Below are 23,614 nucleotides of genomic sequence, written 5' to 3'. Positions count from 1 at the left end.
CCATGTTTGGAAAATTCCGTTAGTTTTTCCATGAATGACTACATAATATTTAAAACGAGGTCTACTTTTTTCTGCCATGTAATAGCATAAAGCATTCATAGATGCCATGAAATAATTACGGTTTTGTCTATTATAAGAAATCCAGAGGTTATCTACTAAACACCTTTGGGGTCTGTCTAAAACATAATCTGGTCTTACTCTAAAGGATATGTTGCTTTCTGGGTATGCAATTAAATTAAATGGTCCGAAATGAATTCTTTCCATTGTCTCTAGGGATTCTAATGGTCTAAAATTTAAGTTACCTAACATTGTCTGGTGGTAAGACTCTGAAGACGAAGCTACACCTTTACCTTTGTCTGCAGGAGGTTGTCCTGTTGGTCTCATGCTAAAAACAAATGAATGAAATTAAATTTTAACTTATTTATTTATTCCCAGTTGTAGTCTACTTAACTGGTCAGCTAAGTTGTTTTCTTTTCCTTTTATATGTTCGAATACTATATTCTTATAAACAGATATGGTATCTATAAAATTTAACCATCTTCTTCTACTACTAGTTTTGTCATTTATTTTTTGATGAAATTTAACTATAGCTTCACAATCTGTTCTAACTAAAATCTCTTCTTTATTTAATATATATAGTTTGAAAGCATTTAAACCATATATGATAGCTAATACTTCTAAGTCTATGGCGCTCATGTTTCCTTTTTCTTTATATGCGCCACTTTGATATCCGCATATTTGTTCTTCATTTTTATTACTGTATTTATTAGGTCTTGCTTTTAAGATAGCTCCCCATCCTAAGTCACTTCCATCTGTTTGAATAATTAAATAGTCTGATTCTAATGGAATTTTTAGGTCTGGGATTTTTGTGATTTTTTCCTTTATTTTTTGGACTAATTTAACATCTTCTATATTAAAATTTTTTTGTCCTTTACTACCTGTTTTTGCATATAATGGTCCTGCTATTTTTCCTAAATCTTGAATAAAATTTCGTGCATAATTTACTAATCCTAAGAATTTTTGTAAATCTTTTGTTGTTTCTAATTTATCTGGCATTTCTAGTACTTTCTTTGCTATGTGTGGTTGTAGTTTTACTTTTCCATTTCCCAGAGTTATTCCTAGGAAATTAATATAAGTCTTACATAACTTCATCTTCTTTTTACTTATTATTATGCCATGTTTAACAAATAGTCTAAAGATTATTTGTAAGTGTCCTAAATGTTCTTGCATATTTTGACTAAATACCAAAATATCATCTACATATACTAATATAAAATATTTATATTCTCCAAATATGTTATCCATTTTTCATTGAAAAATGGGCGGAGCCGTTTTTAGTCCGAATGGCATAACTAACCATTCAAAATGTTCGCTTGGACAAGTGAATGCTGTCCATTCTATGCTATCTGGGTGCATTTTAACTTGCTAGTAGCCTGACTTACAGTCAAATTTACTATAAACTTTTTTATTTTGAATTCTATTAATTAACTCACTTTTATCTGGTAGTTATAAGCATCTGTTCTAGTATTATCATTTAATCTTTTGTAATTAATTACCATACGAGCTTTACACCTTACTTGTTCACTATGATTTCTTACCATAAAAGCCGTTGATCTATGTTTAGAGGTGGATCTTCTTATTACTCCTAATTGTAAGAGTTCCTTTATCTGTATATCAAATTCTTTAGTATCTTCATTATTCGCTTCTATAGGTGCTGTTTTAATTATATCTAATTTACACATTATTTCATTGGCTTCCCAATGGGCTAATGGTCGTTCTCCTATTATCTCCATTTCGTCTAATATAGATATTATATTTTCTAAATCTTTTGGACTGTTTATTATTCCTATTTTATCTATTCCTTTTCTAAAATTATAAAACTGAGTTTCTATACTTATTAGGGTATATTCTTTTTCTATATTCATTAGGCATTCTTGTCCTTCTGCATTGAGCAGAGTATAGTTTCTAACTTCTTCTAGATTTTCTTCTAGCAGGTTGCTGCATTGATTATTTTGGCAATCGTCGCAACATGGTTCTGGAAGCGATTTCTTTTTATTTGTATTTAGTTTTCTAAATACTGTAGGCAATGTGACTGTTTGTACTGGTGTATAAGTTAAATCTTTAAAAAGCATTATTCTATCTCTTGTTAAGAGGCATCCTCCTTTATTCTGTATACAAAATCTTAGTCCGATAACAAAATCTGATCCTATATTTAAATCTCTTGCTAATATTTTATTAACATCGTAAACTGGGTTATAGAATTTATTGCATGTATTTAAAAAACTTATTTGTGCTTTTTCTATGTAATAATTATAGATATTGTGCGACCCATCCATTTGAGTGGCCATTATAGGTCTGTCAAGTATTTTTAATAAGTGTTCTGGTACTATTTCCTTATTGATTAAACAGCTAGTACTTCCTGGATCTATTAATGCTAGAGTTTCTATTTCTACGTCTTTTATTTTAATTTTTACTAATACTTTTATGGTAGAAAATTCTTTATCTTCGTTGCATATTAGACCAGTGCTATTATCTTCTAAATTCATAAGTTCTGCTTCTAACTTTTCTAAATGTACCGCTTCTTGTGTATCCGTCTCTTCTATGGTGACTTTTATTTTTCCTTTTTCTAGAATGGTTAATCTTTGTTCTAGATCATTTAATCGGGTTTCTAGAGTAGACACCCTTAGGTTTAAGATTTGATTGTTCGTATATTTTTGTCCGTTATTTATTTCTGACTCTACTTTAATTTTTAGAGTGTTCTCTATACAATTTATACATGCTTCTAAGTAACATTTATTACATTTAGCTCTGTTGTCTTTACTTGGATACCAATTATAGATATGACATCGATTACTATCTAAACCTTTGTTTCTTTGGAATTCATGTGTACATTCTTGATTAATATTCATTAAATTATTAATTTTTACATTGTTTAAGTCTAAATCCTCTATCTCTTGCCCTAGCTCATTAACTAAGTTATCCTCGTCTGAGTCGGAAGAATCAGATTTTGGATTATCTTTATCATTTATGTCAATGCTTATTATTGAGTATATACTTTCTGTATCTGACATGTATTTGTCTACATTTAATAAAGTCTCTTGGAAATCTTCTATTAGTTGAGAGTTTCTAGTTCTATTATTGTTTCTCTTAGGACATACGTTAGCTAGATGGTCTATGCTACCACATGTATAACATTCTAATTTATTTTTATAATTTCTATCACTTCTATATTTTCTAACATGTCTATCTCTATTTAACCAAGGTTTTTTAGCCTTTGACTTCCTCAAGAAGTATTGTTTTCTACTATATGGTTTTTGATTATTTCTTTTCTTATATTTTTTATGTTGTTTTTTATCATAATTCTGGGTTGTGTATATAACAGATTTACAGAAATTCATTTCATTTCTTTTCAATTGTTTTTGTATTTGTATGTTTGTACATTTTTCTGTTAATATATCCATTATATGTTGTGTTCTATGTCCTATTGTCCATTTTAAATTCGGGTTAGCAACTACCCCATCTCTCTTATACCATCAATCTTCTATTTCTCTTCCTAAGGCTCCAGGTAATTTATTGAACAATTTTTTGCCTAATTCTTCATGAACAATTTTTTGCCTAATTCTTCATTAAAAGTATTTCCGCTGATGGTACAATAATAGAAATAGTCTTGTAGGAATTTCTTTATATATACCCAATGCGAAATACTTAATTGTTCTAGTTTAATTAATGCTTCCTTTTGTAGTGCTAGTAATCCACTATTTGGATCTTTTCCCGTTAATAACATATGCATTTTATTTGTAAAATTATAGGGATTTGGTCCCATACTTAATAGAACCTGGAAATCATAGGGGCAGTTTGTTTTAAAACTTTCCCAAGTAGCTTTTGCAGATTCTCCTAAAAAGGTTTCTAAATATTTATACATTGTTTCCGTATCTGTTTCTATATAATGTCTTAAGTAATCTGCAGCTACTATTCCTTTCCATAAGTCTATCACTGTATCCCACATTTGGGGATCATGTGCTGCTATATTTAGAATTTTACCTTTACTACCTCCTTCTTGTAGTTTAATTGGTTCTTCTATTGGCATTCTTTTACCTGCTAGTTTTATATGATCTCCCCTAAGTTCTGTATCTGGGTTTATTCTAATTGCTGGTCTTCTAGGTACATTACCTGTACTATAATCTATTGGTTGGGGATTAGGGTTTGTTTGTTGGAATGGGCTAGCACTCGAGGAGCTAGTTGGTTCTAATTCTGCCAATTCTTTATAACTGATGGTTGAACTTAATATAGAGATGGTGTCTTCATCTTTTTCTTTAAAGATAGATTTGTTATTTCTATATCCTAAATTATCATTTCTCTCTAAGCAATTTTTAAAATGTTCTACACATTCTTCAATTTTCATGTCGTCTTTTTGACATCCTTTACATTTAAAAGTTATATTTTTATATTCTTCTGCTAAACTTTCGGCCTTTTCTATGGCCATGTCTACTTCACATCCTTCTTGTAGGATTTCTATATTCATAAACTCGCTTTCTGTTTCTATATTACTTTCTGTGTCTTCTTCGTCTAAACTTCTTTTAGTTGTGTAATTATAATCTGTAAACCTGACCGAGGTTTCTCCTTTGCTTGTAGTATATAATAGATGAGAGTCTGGTGTAAAAATTTTTGTTTTAGTAAACGTATTTAAATTCCATTCTAAACCTGCATATAATTCAGGGTCTATTTTTATTGGTTTTATTAAACTTATGCCCTTATTTCCCATTATTTCAACTACATCATTTACTTTTAGTTTAAATTTTGTATTACTACTTAAATTTAATTTTCCAATAAAACCCATGCACATTAATAAATTATTTCCACTATTCATTTCTTTGTATCCTTTAGTTTGAATTCCTATCTTAATATTTTTTCCAAATTCTTTTAAATTCATTAGAAAGTCTGGGCTTATATAGAATATTCCGCCATTATTAGTCATATCTACTTCAGTTAATCCTATTATTGATTTCTTAATGTCTGACCATCTATCATCATATATTGTTATTAATACTTTGGATCCGAGATTTTTTCTAGTTAGACCTTTTATTCCTATAACTATTAAACCCATATGCATTAATACCATTCTATTTTTTAGATGTCTTAAAGAATTAGCATTTACTAAATCTAATATTTTAAAATCCTTTCCTATAGCAGATATTTGCTCTTCCCGATAATGTCTATATAACTGGTTATCTGTAGAAAAATATCCTGCGTTATATAGTGTTTTAGGATTTAATAATTTTAATTGGTGTTGTTGGAAAATTTGTAAGTCCTTGTCTACATCTATTATTTCGTTAAGTTCTTGGTTCTGCTCTATATTAGATTGTCTTCTGCATATTCTAGATAATATATTATTATTTCCTATTCTATTTTCTGAAAAACTTATTCTTTGTCTTTCTTCTCCTTGTCTTGCATTATCTTCGATGGCTCTCCGTCTATTTGATAGAAAGTCCATTTTTGTGGTTTTCTTATTATATTTTTTCGTTCTTGTTTAGGAGTTAATTCGATTCTTTTTAATTGGTTAATAAGTTCGTCTATTTCGAGGTTATTTTTTGGTTGGATTTCTTTATTTATTAAGATGTCTATTTTCTTATGTAAGTCTAATAGTAATTCTATTATGATGTTATTTTGTTTTAATAGAATTTTATCTGTTTGACTTGAAGGTATATGCCTAGATAACCCTTCAGGTTCACTATGATAATTTTTTGATTTTTCTAGTGCTCTATTGTAATTTATATCTTCTTCACTCATGAAAGTGATATTTCTTCTAATCTTTTTGTTATTTCTTGCAAGTCTTTAATCTCTGTTGTTATAGTTTCTACTTGTTCTATAAGCCTAGCTATTAGTTGGGTTGTTTTTACTTTCAATTCTTTAGGTTTTTCTATTATGGTTGCTATCAGTTTTTCAATTTCTAATTTTGTCGGTATTTTTTCTAAATTAAACTTGTGGTTTAAATACTGGATCTTTCTATCAATTTCTACTTCTTGTGACTTGAGATAATCTAAATTTTGTTCTATCTTATCTAGTGTCTTTTTATATTTACTCTGAGTAACTTCTATTTGGTCTAGAGTTCTTATTATACTGTTATCTTTTTCCTGTGTTTTCTCGCTTGTATTTATCAAAAAATCTATTATTGTGTTGTATTGTTTATCTTCCGAATGTAAAATGTGTTCTCCCTGGTTGAAATTACACCTTATGGTGGAGTTGCTTTTTAATATTCTATATTTCTTTTCTGGTTGAAATCTAAAATCTAGGTAATCGAGGTGTTTTAACGAAGCTATCTTGTTATCCTAAGTGATTTAAGTTAAGGTATTTTTTGCTTAGCTTAGTTTGATATTTCAATCTACTATTTGTATAGGTTATGTCTAATTCCACTTCTTGTATATTTTCTATCAGCCTAGATTTTTCGTTAATTAAGGCCTTTTTATAATAGTTGGATGTTATGGTAATTATTTCGTCCGTTTCTTTAAAATTTAAAATATCTAGTTCTAGATTTCTTATTTCTTTATTTAACAACTCTAATCTCTCTACAAATTGTTTCCGAATTTTTACAAGTTGATGTTTATATATAAATTCTCTATAATATTGTTGTTGTATTTTATTGGCATTTATTATCCTAATTGATAAGCTTTTCTCTTAATGTGTTCTCTAAGCCACTTTATTGCTGAAGTACTATTTTCTAAGTCTCTCTCACAACCTTGTATTTCCCAATGTACGGCGCTTAATAGGTCGTTATAATAAACTTTATGTATATATGCAATATTCATATATACATATACATTATGCATAAATACATGTGTTAGTAATATATACATATTCATTATGCATAAATACATATGCATATCTGAAAAAAAAAAAAAACACTTGTATTACTCAAAATCCTTACGCATTACTAAAAATACATATGCATAAAATGAAAAATACAAATGCATCTATGAAAAATACATATAGTAACTGAAATATACATATTAATTACTCAAAAATATATTCAAAACTGGAAAACACATATTCATATCGACATATGAATAACAGTAACATAAGCTAACCACAAAAAAAATACTATTTTATAGTTTAAACATCAAAAATCTAAATGTCACATCAAATAAACTTTAAAATATCGACTTTCAACATTAAAGTAACATATGAAACCTAAGAAATATTCAACTAAATGTTAGTCCACGTAAAGTTAATTGTTGTCAAATGCAATAAATTCAAAATAAACGTCAAATATCATGCACTTTAGTATCTTTTGTTATCCTGATTTCCATACGAGGCCTCATTGGTGCTTCATCATCACTTTGTGTCTTCTCTTCTTCTTTCCTCGAACCATAATGCCACAACATTGAAGTATATATCATGCGAAGAAGATCTGAATCAAAGTCAACATTTGAAACACATTCACCAAAAGTAATACACTCAACATATTTCATCATATATAAATCACAATCCCTTCAAATACAAATATATATCTATACTGTAACAAATACATCTTATATAATTTCTAAAATACAAATACATATCTTAAATTTAACAGATATATATCTTCACATTATAAAGATAAAAATATATATATGAACATATTGTCCATAAAATATATGATTACAAATAAAAAAATACATATCTATATTGTAACAAATACCAATCTTACAATACCAAATACAAATACATATCTACACTGTAACAAATATAAATCTTATCAGTACCAAATACTAATACAAATACAAATACAAATCTTGTCATTATCAAATACAAATACATATTTATATTATAAAAATTATATTTTATAAAAATCTCATCAAAATATACTTACCCATTGCTACCACATCACAAAAAAATTCATAAAAAGGATGGCCAAGTTCGTCCCTTGGTTTTTTTTTTTGACAAAATTTTTTGGTAATAAAAACACTCGTCCAAAGTTTGAACTACAACTAAAAAATAACTAAAAAGCATAAAGAGACCATTCATCTATGTCCCCCTTCAAATTAAAAATTAAAAATAATAACTCTTTGCTTTTCAAAAAGGCTTCACACTTCACTGTATGATATGTCTTTTAGGCATTCTACTTCCTTCCTTGCTTACCCTTTGAATTCTTTTGACCACTAAAGTTCTTGTAGTGAGATTTGTTGTCGAATTTCGGGGACTGAAACTTGTTGTTACCATTGGCTGCTGCAGGTTTACCATTTTTCTTGAAAAAAGGCGTTACTGGACCGATCTTCTTACCAGCTGACTTCTTAAAGATTCTCCTACTTTCACTTCAACATCCCAAAACTCCATTAATGATTGGAAGCTTAAAAAATATCAAGGGGTTGAAGGAGGAAAGCAAAGAAGAGAGAGTTCGACCCTCACCGAATCTACAAAATTAGCGAACCACTGATTAAAATTCAACCCCTATGATCGGTTACGGCTAATACTTGATGGTAAAACAACATTACTATCGTTGTCGGTCACCATCACGGTGAAATTTGCCAGATAGACCCTCTGTTGAAAATTCATCAAAAAATGTCAAAACCAGCAGTCCAATCGAAGTCACCAGCCCACCCATCTCCGGAAACGACATTCCTTGGCTGGAAAAACACCAAAAAAATCACAGAACATCAAAAAAAAATAAAGAAGAAAGCAATACAAAAAATAAAAAAAATATAAATTATATGAAAAAATGAGATTCAAATAATATGGACCATAATGTTTATCAACAAATTGAGAGATAAAAGCGAAAATTGAAAAAAAAAAATAGAACATGCAGTTAATTGGAGAGAGAAAAGTGAATATCACGTGAAAAAAAGAAAAAGATAAATTGATTGGAGAAAGATACGCTCCTTTCTAAAAAGTGGTAAAATTTTATTACTTTTTCTATAAGTTGTAATTTTAAAAAATTATTGTTATTTATTTTAATTATAGTCTTAAGGATGCTAGTTTTTGTAACTTTTCCTTATTTTATTCCCTCTATCTATCCGGTAATACTTATCAACTGTATTAAAATTAAATTTGAAATAATAATTGTCTAGTTTGAAAAATTAATAAATAACTTATCATTTTTTAACCATTATATCCTTATTGTTAAATTAAAAAAATACATAGACTAGCAAACTTAAATCCATAATTAAACTAAATCGCAATGATTTAATAAAATTACTCGAAATAATAAAAGTAGCATTACTTTCAGTGAGCCAAGCCACAACCGTGCCTTTAAAGAACTTATGCATAATTTATCTGTAGAATACAAAATTCAACGGATTAAATTCAAACAAAATTTGAGTTTAATTCATGATTAATTGGGTTGATTAATTAATTTGGGCTTTAAAAATTAATTAGTCCATATTATTAAATTTAAGACCAAGGTCCATTACACTTTGGATCTCAAATCCATGCCATGTGTCAGGTGACTTGGTATCTCCATTAAATTTAAGACCAATGAGATGACGTCATGTGTCCAAATGATGTGGAGATCTCATTCAAATTAAAGAACTAGTCTAATGATGCCAAGTGTCAAAATGACATGTTTCAGCCAATCACAAGCAACCTGGCCTACTCCCTATAACTATAATAGGAAATGACATAACATTCTAAGAAGTAGAAAAATGTCTTTGATAAGCATTGGCAACATAAACATCGACTATTAAGTTTTAATAAGGAGCAATCAAAGAAGTTCTTTCTGGAGATTTTTCCAAAGCAACAAAATATTTTTCAGCATTCCCAACGATTGAAATACATCTCTAGGATTCCAAATCATCCAAATATTTGAGAAACACACCACTAAAGGCCCTCAAATCATTTATAAGTTTAGGAGAGAAGAATCAAGAGAGTTATGGAATTGTACTCACAAGATTCATTAATAAAATTTTATTTTATTTTATTTATCTTTGATTCCAGTTAATTTTTGATGTGTTAAGAATTTATTACAAACAAAGTTTGACACGCCCAGTGGGACCATTTCTGCTCTTCATCTCTTCCTCCTGCAAATTGAAAACTATAAATTCAACTATTGCAATGGACTTCAAAAAAATAAATGATGTTACACACAAGGCTCTACTGTCGGATCTGCAAACCTCAATCATGATGGGCCAATTACACGACAAAATTTCAAGAATAGATCTGAATACTTTACCTCTTTGAAGATGGAAAAAAACAACTCGCATATGGCTACTGCAACTACAACCCTATGCATGTTTTTTGGAAAACTTTCTCAAATTGGCTCCAACTTTGGTGAACTTAAAGATTCAATAGATTCTCCAATTTTGACTAAGGTTAATGACTTAGTGCTAATTCAACTAACATGGACGAGAAGTTCGCAATGATAAAGACAACCATTGAATCCCTAAAAAGTTAGTTGACAATAAGAATCTTCATATCACTCAATTCATGAACAAACTGGAGGCCTTCGAACCAGGAAAGTCAATTTATATCCCCATTTATCCACCTGGCTTCACTCTACAAAAAATGGATGTTGAGGAATCACTTGCTAAGTCTAAATTTCAAAAGAAAAAACAATCTATTTTAGATAAAAGGTTATCTGTCCAACAGTTGCAAGACATAGAAACAAGCACCATCAGTGCTTAATATGGCGAAGCACCACAGAGTTCATTGTATTTCTCCAAGCCTCATATAAGACAAATTGATTGTCTACCATGCCAGCAAACTATCAATCACCAAATTTGTAATAATTTGATGGAAAGGAAAACCCAAGGCAACATATTTCCCACTCTGTCAAAATTTATAGCAACGCTGGAACACATGGTGATCTCTTGATAAAATAGTTTGTTCATTCATGACAGGCATTTGACTGGTATATTGAATTAAAGCATAAGTTAATTGATAGTTGAGAGTAACTCAAGAAGGAATTTCTCAGTTGATTTTATAGCACTCGATAAATTGTGAGCATAATAGAGTTAACTGACACTAAGAATAGAAAAGATGAGCCTGTTATGGATTACAACAGTCGATGGATATTGTTGAGTTTGTACTGCAAAGACCACCATTCCAAAATATCTGTTGTAGAAATGTGCATTCAAGAAATCCATTGGAGCCTTTTATACATCGCGTACAATTAAAGAATTTGCTACACAAGCATATGGCATGGAGTTGATTATCCAAGTCATGGGAAGACGTCTCCATTTGTTAATCTTTTGAAAGAAAAAGACTTGAGGAAAGGTAAAACCTCAAAGATCCAGAATAAAGAATCCATAGTATGAAATCAACTTCTGTAAAGGTCACAACCAAGCAAAAAATGAAGTATGATGAAGCCTCAGGGAAATATCCAAGGAGGATAAATGACTTCCAACCTTGACAGAGTTAGAAGCAAAGGTTTACCCATTTCTATATTCAGACATAACTGTGATACTAAATGAATTTCTAGCTAAGAAAATCATTGATCTTCCTAAATCAAAGAGGCCGAAGGATATTAATAAGATCAATGACCCCAAATACCTCAAGTTCTATCCCATAATTGGCCACCCAATAGAAAAGTGATTCGTCTTGAAGGAGAGAATCATGACACTAGTGTGTGAAGAAAAAATAATCATCACCATGGATGAAATAGTAGAAAAAACTCATACTTGCATTGTACCCGAGAAAAAGAAGTATTCAATGTTGCTAACTACGCCAAGCTCTATATTCTTGCAATTTGGGAGATTTGAGCCAGTTGAAGTAGATTTTCAAAGGAAAACTTTTGAAGGTTCTTTAGGGATAGAAAATGACTACAAAGATAATGATAACAGTGGTTAGACCTTGGTTTCTCTTAAGAAAAAGAGATATCAAGCGGTTCCACTAATACGACTTCCTAATATAAGACTAATGAGGAGTAATGTGGAGTATCTACGACCATAAAAAAGTGTTAAGTTAGTACTAACAAGAATATTGATGGTTCTTTATCAAAAAAGGTTTGAAGGTTTATTACATTGTATGAGTTCTTTCCAAAAAATTTCCTTGAAGATATTCTAATTAGTGCCACACATATAATTGCCAACACAGAGGAAATAAAGTAAATCAAAGATGAGTGTTGTCCAACAATAGAATATCATGCTGATAAGGAAGTCGCATCATGATTTTCTATAATTTAATTAGCAAATGATGATTTTTTGTTGGTTCTAAACTACACAACTAGCCTTTGTTTGTCCAAGGAGCTATTTGAGAATAATATCTCAATTTCATATTGATTGATGATGGTTCAACAGTCAATATCATGCCAAATAGTTCTCAAAAGGCTTAGAATCTCCATTGATGAACTATCCAAAAGCAACATAGAGATTCAAGGCTTAAATCAATGAGGACAACGAGCCATGGGAAAGATTCATGTTATAGATTCCAGAACATTATACAACTTTTTTCTCGGACGCCTCTGGATTCATGAAATGGAGTGGTATAATCTACTTTACATCAATGAATAAAGTATATGAAAGATGGTGAAGTAGTCAAAATTGATACAAATATCAATCCTTTCACTGAGACAGAGTCATATTTTTCAGATGCAGAATTCTACTTGGGACCCTTGTGAATTAGGTATGGAGAAATTAACACTAGCCAACCCTACTAATGTAGTTTCAAAATAAAAAGTGGAGGTTCAACGAGCTACTGTTAAGATGGCTAAGGAGAGAACTGAAGAATTCTACCCTAAGCCTTCATTATTTGAAGGAGACATGTAAACAAAGATGAAGGAAGAACATCTAATTTTTTGCAATATCCCGTGTTAGTGGCAAAGGGACGGAAAACCCTTGCTATAAGTATGTAATCAAGAAGGCCACCCTCTATGTAGAAAAATGAGCCATAAAGCATTCCAAGATTTGAAGGAGATTATTACTGTCCCAGTAATACAAGTCCAAAAAATTAGGTTACGACTTCTTAAATTTGACAAGGTTGAGTGAGCTCAAATATAATGTCACTGGTGAGAAGATACATGGTCTTAAAGAGTCCCAAATAAAGCTAAGAACGTAATGGAATTATGTCGCCACTACTAAGTTTGACTTGGGATTCAAACTATCGAAACCTCTTCAAATTTCTCTAATAAGGGAAAGGAAACAACTTCATTACATTATGCCTTGGTAGAATAAAACAAGACATCTGAGGATGAGAAAATGCCACAATAAACTTCTGTATTTGAACGCATTGAAAGATTGATACCGCATATCTCTATATTAAAAGATTGGGTTGTAAAGAAGAAAACAGAGCCTTTGAAAAAATGAAAGGAGAGGCCGACACCTTAAAAACATCTGTCTTTCATCATTTGGGAACCACAAGATAGTTATTAGCACAAAAGAGGTTGTTGGAGAATTAAAATCAAGGTTTTTGTGAAGGAATCAATGACAAAGACATTTATAGTATATTCCCATCATGTATGAAGAGAAAGGTTGTATTGTCAATCACCACAGATGGTTCCCTAAAAATGAAAAGAAGCACCATTATTTTCACTAACCAGTTTTGTGGAGAAACAAAGAAGGAGCAAGAAGGAGCCATCACAATATCCGAAGGAAATAAAAGGGAAGATTCAGACTTTGCACAAACATCCTATCACATAACAGTAGAAGAAGGTCCATACCTTGATAATGTTTAAGAGGATCCATCGAATTGGAGAATGGCGCACAATTAACCACAAATTAACTCAAAGAACTTAATCTCGGTACTCTAGAAGATCCATGCTCAACCTTCATTAGCATACTTATTACACTTCAAGAAGAGAGGGACTAGTTCAAGTTATTATTTGAGTACAAAGATATCTTTTCCTGGTCTTACCAAAAAATGCTAGGAGTTTACTAGGGTAGCTATTCATTATTTGGGGATCAAAAAGGGGGCACGTCCTATAAAGTAGTCACAAACGAGTGTTTTACCCTGACTTGGTAGTGTAGATTAAAGTAGAGGTCAATAAAATCGTCGAGTTCAGATTTATTCAAGAAGTGAAATACCCATCATGGATCTCAAATGTTGTACCAATCAAGAAAAAGAATGGTGAAATATGTGTCTGTGTTAATTGTTGAAACTTTAACAAGGCATGTCCGAAAGATAATTTTTCAATACCAATCATATAGTTCATGGTTGATGCGACAACTGTACATGAAACTGTGACATTTATGGATCAATCTTCAAGTCAAAATATCTCTAAAAGATGAAGAATGCAATGCTTTCCAAACTTTAAAAGAGATATATTGTTACAAGGTGATGCCTTTTGGTCTAAGGAATACGAGTGCCACCTACTAACATACAATGCAAAATATTTTTGATGACATGGTACATAAGAGGGTAGAATGTTATGTCGATGACTTAGTGATAAATACAAAGTGTAGATACAACTATCTTGAAGATATTCACATTGTTTTTGAGAGGTTACGAAAATTTGACTTGAAAATGAACCCACTAAAATGTGCATTCAAAGTTACTTGGGAAAGTTTCTTGGATTTATTATGAGTCATCGTGGAATTGAAGTTGATCCCACAAAGATTGATTTTATTTTAAAAATGCCTGAGTCAAAGAGCTTGAGATACCTCCACAATCTACAAGGAAATTTGGCATTCAGTCGATGGTTCATCTTTAACTTACCTGGACCATGTCAACCCTTCAACCATCTAATGAAGAAAGATGCTCCTTTCCACTGGGACCAATCATGTCAAAATGCTTTTGGAAGTATCAAAAGATACTTGTTAAATCCATCTTCATTAGGGGCACCAGCTCCTTTGAGGCCATTAATACTATACATTGCATCACAAGAGCGATCACTTTAAGCACTTCTTACTCAAGAGAAGGAAGCTAAGAAGGAAAACACTTTACTATCTTAGTCAAATATTGATAGGATCTGAGTTGAATTAAACGCCAATTAACAAGATATCCTTAGCTTTTCTTTATGCGATAAAGAAATTAAGGCATTATTTTGAAGCATACACGATCAAACTAATTTCCTGGGTTGATCCCATGAAGTTTGTAATAACTCAACCAGTTCTCTCAGGTGAACTATATTGTTTAACTAATATGAGATTATATACATGCCTTAAAGGTTGTGAAGGGTAAAACAGTTGCCAATTTTCTCGTCGATCACCCTCTATCAGTTAGATAGGAGATTTTAAAAGAGTTTCCTAATAAAGATGCATTATTTACTAAAGATCTGCCAGCATGGACAATGCTCTTTGTTATATTTTCATGTCGAGATGATGCAAGGGTAGGCATTGTGTTGAATCACCAAAATTATGCTTCCCCAAGATCTTAGGAAGACCTACTGCAAAATCCATATCTGTCCTCTCCTATTTCCACTTGGGAATGTGTATCCTTTTGAGCAAAACCGTAGGCCTTTGATGCTCATAGTTTACCTACTAATAGTTATGACATTTGGATACAAAATCTACTATGTTCTTCTCTAATCTAGAACACTAATAAAGTTGCCTCAAGTTGTGGTATATTTTGGTTGTACTTGGATGAATAGAATATCACAAACCATTAGATTTAACAAGCACATTTTGAGTTAATTCACTAACCTGAGGGACACATACTCGTCCTCTAAACCAAAATACTCCACATACATCAGGTGTGGGATCTGAAGCCTCATAGAGCTCCACCTTCTTTCAAAGTTCATTCAATTTCCCAACATCAAACTACTTGGTCTTGATTTTATCAAGGAATGTTGACTTTACTTCAACACTAGCCAACACTCTACCTCTTTATTAAATACCAAATTACATCAACTAAGATGCAAGCACTTGAAACTCCCTAGAGAAGGCTCTCCTTGACACCCCCATATCGGACGAAAAATATCAATAACCCTGTCGGGAGGCATACCATGCAAATCTATAGGAAATACATATGAAACTCAAAAACAAACTCAATAGAAGGGGACTCACTCTACTTTTTCACTATCCAAACATATCGTTAGTCGTACCCACTATATTTTTTGGTGGGATAACCAACTAACACTAAAACATCAATCCAACCCCTATCCAAATATAAGGCAAATAACTATTTTTATTTATGAGCAATTATCCAAAATAAAAAAAATGCTAAAATAGAGAAATTAAATAATCCCCTAGGACCTGAAGTCATTGTACCAAAACTAAGACATAGTCAATAATGAGATCCACCCAAAACTAATGAAATTTCTAAGTCCAAAATAATGTACCATAAAATATAAAATGAACACATGGCATCCCAAAAGATATAGCTCACGCTTAAGTTCAATCATGGTCTGAATTATAGGTAAGGTCCCAAACAGTTACTAGAATCTGATCTATACTCAACAAAAAGAAGATCATGGGTAGTATCAGCACATAGGGTTATTATCTAATCCAAAATAAGAAATATGAACATATAACCATAACATAGTACAAGAAGACACCCATGAACGCTATCATGCAACCCTACTTTAATTCATAACCCATAGCCTTATAAACAAGTACATTATGAAGTTTAGTCAATATGAGTCAACAAGTATAACAAGTTAAGTCAAAATATGACCACCAACAAGACTTAAACTCAACAATCGTGATATAACAACCACTTAATTTAGGTCCAATTAAATAAGTAATAGACAATACAGAGTTATGTCATAACATGCAATTAGCCTTAAGGACTCAAGGATCTTTAAGAAAAACAATAGAAAATATCATGCATCTCATTGTACAAAAAGAAATCACCCTTATCAATTAAGAACATAACTCGGTTTACACAAAGAGCCATCATGATAATGACTACACTTAAGGTCAGTTCACTTAATGAACCATTGTAATTAAGAAAATACATAATATCTAGTTTAATCAAGAAATAATCACACTTAGATATATCTTGTATATACATGCTAAGGGTCTTATGATCACCCACTAGTCATGACCTACGTGGGATAATCTCTTGTCCATGTACCAAATTTTAGACATCAAGTGCCTGCTGACCTTATACCAACCAATCCCATGATGATGTGCAAATACCAATACATCCCATAGTAATGATAAACATCACAATAGTCACAACCATAATGAATACAAATTAACGCTTGCAACAACCAATAAGTGTTACTTATAAGTTCATTGCATGAAATTAACACTTAGGATATCAAATGGTTATTTATTTTTCTTGAACATCCATTGTACAAGAAATACTATGAAATAGTTAGCATGTACACATAAAACAAGTTGGGTTTCAACAATATTAAAATCATCACCCACCTCAATCAATGCCTAATATTCTCTAGCGAACTTAATCGTTCCATTTTCTTCAAACCTCGGTTTGATTGTGGTCTAAAAATAGGAATATAATACATAATTAATAAAATAAGCAATAATATCATGTATTACAACCTAATCTCAAATCCCAACAGTAATTCATGATTATTTCATATATTCTAGGGCTTTTCTACTATAAATTCACCTTGAACCTTCCAATTTCATGGTTGTATAAGTGAATTATAGTTATGCAAGAGTAGATAATCAAATTTTAAATAAAATCCAAAGGCTTTATACTCAATTTACCCCCTTGCACGAGAAAATTCAGCTAGGTCAAGTTAAACACTCCCCAGGATTCTTAAACTAGTGATTCCAAGGTTTAGAAATCAAAACTAGTTAATGGGGATAAAAAACATAGTTTTACAAAGGATTTTTGTGGACAATAGGTGAAAATCAACCCAAATCATCCTAGACCTTCCCAAAATTAGTTTTGAAATAATAATCCATTATTAGGAAATTTGTACATTAAACAACAATTTACTAGAGGCCTGATTCCACTAGAGTGGCATCGCTATAGTGGAATGTGCTTGCTATGGCAGGATTGACCGGCTTTGACACCCGCTATAGCGAGAATTTCTAAGCTATAGAAGTATCCCCATAGTATCCTACCACCCTCTATAGAGAGTATGGTAGGGCGCTCTCAGCTTTATCTTTTTTTACAATCCACCCTCTAATCATGACATTCTGAGCTAACCTCTTTATGCCTAGTTCGATATCGAGAGTTCTACTTACCTGAATTAACTTTCAAAAAATCCTATGAATTTTTATCATGTTATCTAACATGAAAACATGTTAAATAGAATCAAATTTACCCAACCCATTCATGGATTTCCTAGATCATGCCATGATTAAATTTTCCACAAGACTAGCCTTGCCTAAAATTATTAACTTTCCATTAAGGGAAAAACTTTACCCAAAATTTTCATGATTGACTTTTCTATAACAATGAAAAGGTCATTACACCAGGCAACGAATTCCCCTTCACACGTAATGAATCAGAGGTAGACCATATGACTCGCTGCTAAAGTCATCACCACTGCAGACTTCGTTATCCTATTTTGTTTAGGATAGAATTTATTTATGTATATAAATAGTACTATTAGGCTTTATGTTTTATCTTAAATTCTACTACTACTTTTGAGTCCATACACTTGTTCTTGAGAGTTGTAAATACAAATTTTGAACATTTTAATTCATAGTTGAGATTTGTGATTTTTATCTTTTTCTTTGTAAGTTCATAATTATGTTTTCATTCAAGAATTATTATTGTGGTCCTATGATTATGAGTAGTTAAAAACCACAACATGTTTTGTGGGAACCACGATGGATTGACAATGGATGGTTCATAGTACAAGGTGATTCTTAAAGGGTGTTTGGGTGTGAATTGTTGTTCTGTTTGCTTTGGTTACTTTCTAATGAGTGTATGTGATTGCAATCACCTTATGTTTTCAAGAATTGAAAGAAGGGGTAATGGATGGAAAAGTCAACAAACCAAAAATATTTTAAGATATCAACATTCATTTAGTAGCTTGAGCCGGGTAAGCAAGATATCAAATCTGGGATTTATGATAAGGTTAAAAGTGCAAATTTCACCAGATGAGAAAATATGATTTAGGATAGTTATCTAATATGGGAATAAGGTCATTTAGGTAAACATAACTTATCAATTTTACATGTAACACATTAAAATAGGCTACTAGTACGAAAAACCTATGAAGTTATGGGAAACACAATCAATCCTATTGCATCTTATCTATTTATCACAAACTTGAAGAAATTAACAATTGTTACTTGTTTGATGATATAATTCAAAATCCCTCATTTATTGGAAAATACGTACAAATTACCTAGATAACCCTATTGACAGAGATTTTGGCCTAATCCACATAGAATCAACCCCAACCTAGTTGGGTTCTTTATTTGGTATAAAAACTATTTTATACTTTAATTACAAAGTGTAATTTGTGACAACAAATTACATCACTATTTTTAGGGAATATGACTACACTAGATTGATTGTCCTGATTTTACTTTTTCTGCTATTTTAATGGCACACGTCAGTGTATGTCCAACACTCGGAGTCAAGGCAATCCCCTAATCCCACTTGATCCTGAGAGACAAAGGACTCTAAGAACTTAGAAAAAAATGGTTAATGAAGGAGTTCATAGTAAAGATGTTCTAAACCAAGAAGTGTATATTAAGGAGTTTAAGAGACGGTGAATGAAGCTACTGATATATGCTTTCTGAAGAATAGGATAGACAAGAAGTCATTAGGTACACAACACTTAATGAAAAGCTAAATAGGTAAACATATACCATCTAGATGTCACTGAGGAACACACAAAATACAGAAGGAACAGGGGACATCATAGTTCCCAGCACTATGTTCCCTAGTTTGATCATGTAAATAATGATGCAGATTTAGAGGAGGCAAGTCAAATAGGTGCAATGTTCCATCCCCAATACTACCGATAATGTTGTGATCCAAATATACTTGCAAGTATACATGGTCGTGCAAGTAATAAAGTGGCCTTTAAGAGCCAAGTATCGATTCCACAGGGACTTGTGTCTAGCAACAACCCAATTCTAGTGTTACTAAAAAGATTAAACAAGTGCAAGCATAACCAAAGAGAGTTTATTTTTTGGAACTAAAAGAAATAGTAAACAATACAAGATTATAAATTATTGGAGACAATAATAGGGGGAAATCCAAGGTGAAGACACTCTGAACAATCATACTAAGCTATACAATTTCATCGGTTAAGTCAATTATCTTTGGTGTTGATTTACGGAGTTGATAGCATGATTAGAGAATGGTCATACTCTAATCATATATCTAAATTAGACCCACAACTATATCATTGAGTGGGGATGTGAGAACTAACTTAAACATATTTGTATTTCATCCCATATGTGAACCAAATGAGGTGAATTAGCTATGATTCCTATACTAACCACAAATCCTACCTTTAATTCATTTAAAGTATAAAATCCAAAACTATGTATCCCAAGATATAATCTATTGTTCCTCCTTCTGATCATATAATAGAAATACAGATTTATCCTAAGGGTCACAAATTCATAGAATAGTAATAACAAGAATACATAAAAAACCAAGATGATAAACAACATTAAACCAACTCAATTATGAGCTAAGTATTCATGTTTTTGTCTTCAACCCTAGAATGAGGGTGTTTAGCCACTAACAATTTTACAACAATCACAAGAATGACATTCTTACATAAAAATCAAAAGTAACTAAAGTAAAGGTTAAAACCCCTAATTGTACCTTCCTCATATGTTTTCCAACCCCAAAGTCATCCAAGATGTTTACATTAAGATCCAAGTGTCCTATTTATACTATAGTGAAAATTAGTCTATTTTAGGGAAAAGACGCACCCTAATCATGGATACTCACTGGTCTCAACAATTTATTTTATGCCTCAGGGCCTGTCATGCCCTTATCTCATAGGTTTGAGGGTATGGCACTCCCATATGCTCCAAAGTTCTAGAATTTTCAATAGTTAACTCCTTCCTTTTGCCTTTGAGTTCCGCACATTAGGGATGTCTTTCCTACCTCATTTAGCCCTGTTATGTTCCTGACAATTTCTCCTAATATTTACATGGTCTCCTAAATCATAAAACAACATGAATTATTGCACACAACATAATAGAGTCAATCGGGATACACTAGAGCAATAGATAACTCAAGATAGTAATTCTACTTTTCTCATCTAAACTCTATGTAACATATTTGATTATAAACTCATTTTGAACACACCATGAACACTATACACATGTGTTTTAACACTTATTTACTCAGTTATACCATATACAACTCACTATTAACACCTAGTAGCCCTCAAAACTAGGCTAAATACTTATAAATAATGATGATTAGGTGCATATATACACCTAAAATCACCACCCAAAAAGTATTCTCATATAAAAGATGCCACTCAATGAGGGATGATGTAGATAAAAGGTCAATAGCCCAATGTCAGCTTCCCGCACTTAAAAAGCCTTATTTTTTCTAGATCAACTCTTTACATTATGCACTATCCAAGAAAGACTCGAATATCACTACTACAAGTAAGACATTTAAACAAGCACTGCAACAACTGCATGAATAGCAAGTTTCATACCTAGATTGCCATATACATTTTAAAGTTGGCACACTCTTGCATACTACTTAATCAAAGAGATCATACAAGTCATCTAGCTATCATCAAACATACGGCCTCACCACAATAGAGTTACCCATAGTCATTCAAAGATAAGTAATTCATCATAAGAATATGTGTAAGGATCAAATTTTGCTCACTTTTACAAATAATTCACATGTAACGTAAGATGAACGATAGGCTTTCCCTTAGTGTAGTACTCCACTAATATCAGAATATCACGATTCAAGATCAAGTAGGACTTAAAGGGTTGTAATATAGGCTAAGAGATAGGTAGAAACTATTCTAGCTAGTAATTGTGACTATATTCTCTAAGAGCTTTAATACATCATAGTATACATTGAACTCTTCTCTAAACAACCAATTTTTCACCACTTCTATCTTTCCACCTCTCTTTTATTTTTCTCCCTGTCTTTAAACTCCTTCACATCTAGTAAGGAGGGAGTATTCTCTATCAACACATACTTTAAGTTTTGATGAAATTCTCTCTTTTCATTACACCACTCCCAACCATATTACCTTAACTTTTTACACCAATAGCTACTATGTTCTTGGGGCTTCACTCTCACCTCTTTCCTACTTAAATTTTATACTCCTTAACTATATAAATTTTTCAACTAAAATGCTTAGGAGCTTTGGATTAAATTATAGTAAATCAAAAAAGGGGAAGAGACTACATAAGAGGCTACCAAAGAATAGGCTAAAGGCTCAATTGGGATCTCTAAGATTATGCACAAGTGTTGATAAAAAGGGCATGAAAATGGCTATCAAAGAAATGTCTATATCATCTCCTAAACCAAATATAATAAAAATCTCACAACACACATGGCACATGCTCAAATCCAGTAGGATCTTTATATACTTTAACCCAAGAAATAGAAAGAATTTGGAATTAATTCAATATCGCACAAGTGACATGTAAATTTTCTTAGATATTTCAAAAGTAGTCATTCAACACCATATTCATGCTTCTATATTCACAACCAACTCACATCATAAAGTCATACATAACACTTAGAAAGAACATCTCACTTATTCTTAATAAAAAAATTTTAAAATTTACTCCTAAAAATAAATAAGGAAAACTGGGTTCAAAGGGCGCCCCCTAAAAAAAAACCAAAAAGAAAAATCAAGGGGTGGGTGCAGTGTGCTTCTACTAGAATGACACTAATAAAAACTGAAAAGAAACAAAGCTAAAAAAATTTTGTAACTTCTTATTAAATTTAGTAAAAAATAAAAAAAACAAATAGAAACAAATATCATATAGCAGCACTTCACCCTAAACAATCAGAAGATTCACCATCCCATACTTAAAAATACACTTCGTCCCCAAATTATAAATTAAAAGTAAGGCAAGAAATACTCCCTGAGGTCTCTAGGGATAGCTAGTAGTATTTTAATCTTCAAGGGGGTCTGATGGACCCCACACCTATACTTTTCCATGCTCCTTAGATTAAATTACCTAGATTTAATCTTCTCACTCTTTTCTGACCTTTTGAGTGCTTACTCTTAAGGTCTGCAACTCTCTCCACACTTGTCTTTTTAGGATACTCTTTATATTTTTGAATGTCTAGCTTAATGGGCAGTTTAGGCCACTCTATGAGATAGTGTAAAGAGTTAAATAGAGGTTTTCACTCCTCTACCCCATACTCATCCATTTCTATAGTAGTGATCATATAGAAATTCTTATAGTGTGAAGGTGTAATGAGTGTTTTATACACCTTGAAGACCACCTTTTCATCCTTTAGTCTCATTGTTATAGTACAATCTCATACATCTACTAGTTGCCAAGAACGAATGCCTCAGTATGATAGTACCATGTCATCTGCATCATAATTAAGAACAACAAAATTAGCAGGAATAATGAACTTACCAACCTTGATGAGAACATATTAATGATTTCTTCAGGCCGTACTCTTGTTCTATCCACTATTTGGAGAAACACAAAACATGGCATCAGCTTGCCCAACAAGAGGGTTGAACACAGATAGAGGCATAAAATTTATGCTCTACTCTAAATCACTCAAAGCTTAGACCATATCACTTTCACCAATTTATATAGGAAGGGTGAAACTCCTTGTCAACATCTTTCTTATCACAACTGAACCGCACTCCTCAGTAATTTTCATTGTCTCAATGTCGCCCAAATTTATTTTATTGGTCACCATATCCTTCAAATGCTTAGTGTATTTACAAATACCTTGAAAAATA

This window comes from Capsicum annuum, chromosome 5 (assembly GCF_002878395.1).
Source record: "Capsicum annuum cultivar UCD-10X-F1 chromosome 5, UCD10Xv1.1, whole genome shotgun sequence".
NCBI lineage: Eukaryota > Viridiplantae > Streptophyta > Magnoliopsida > Solanales > Solanaceae > Capsicum > Capsicum annuum.
Note: the sequence above shows the minus strand (reverse complement) of the source record.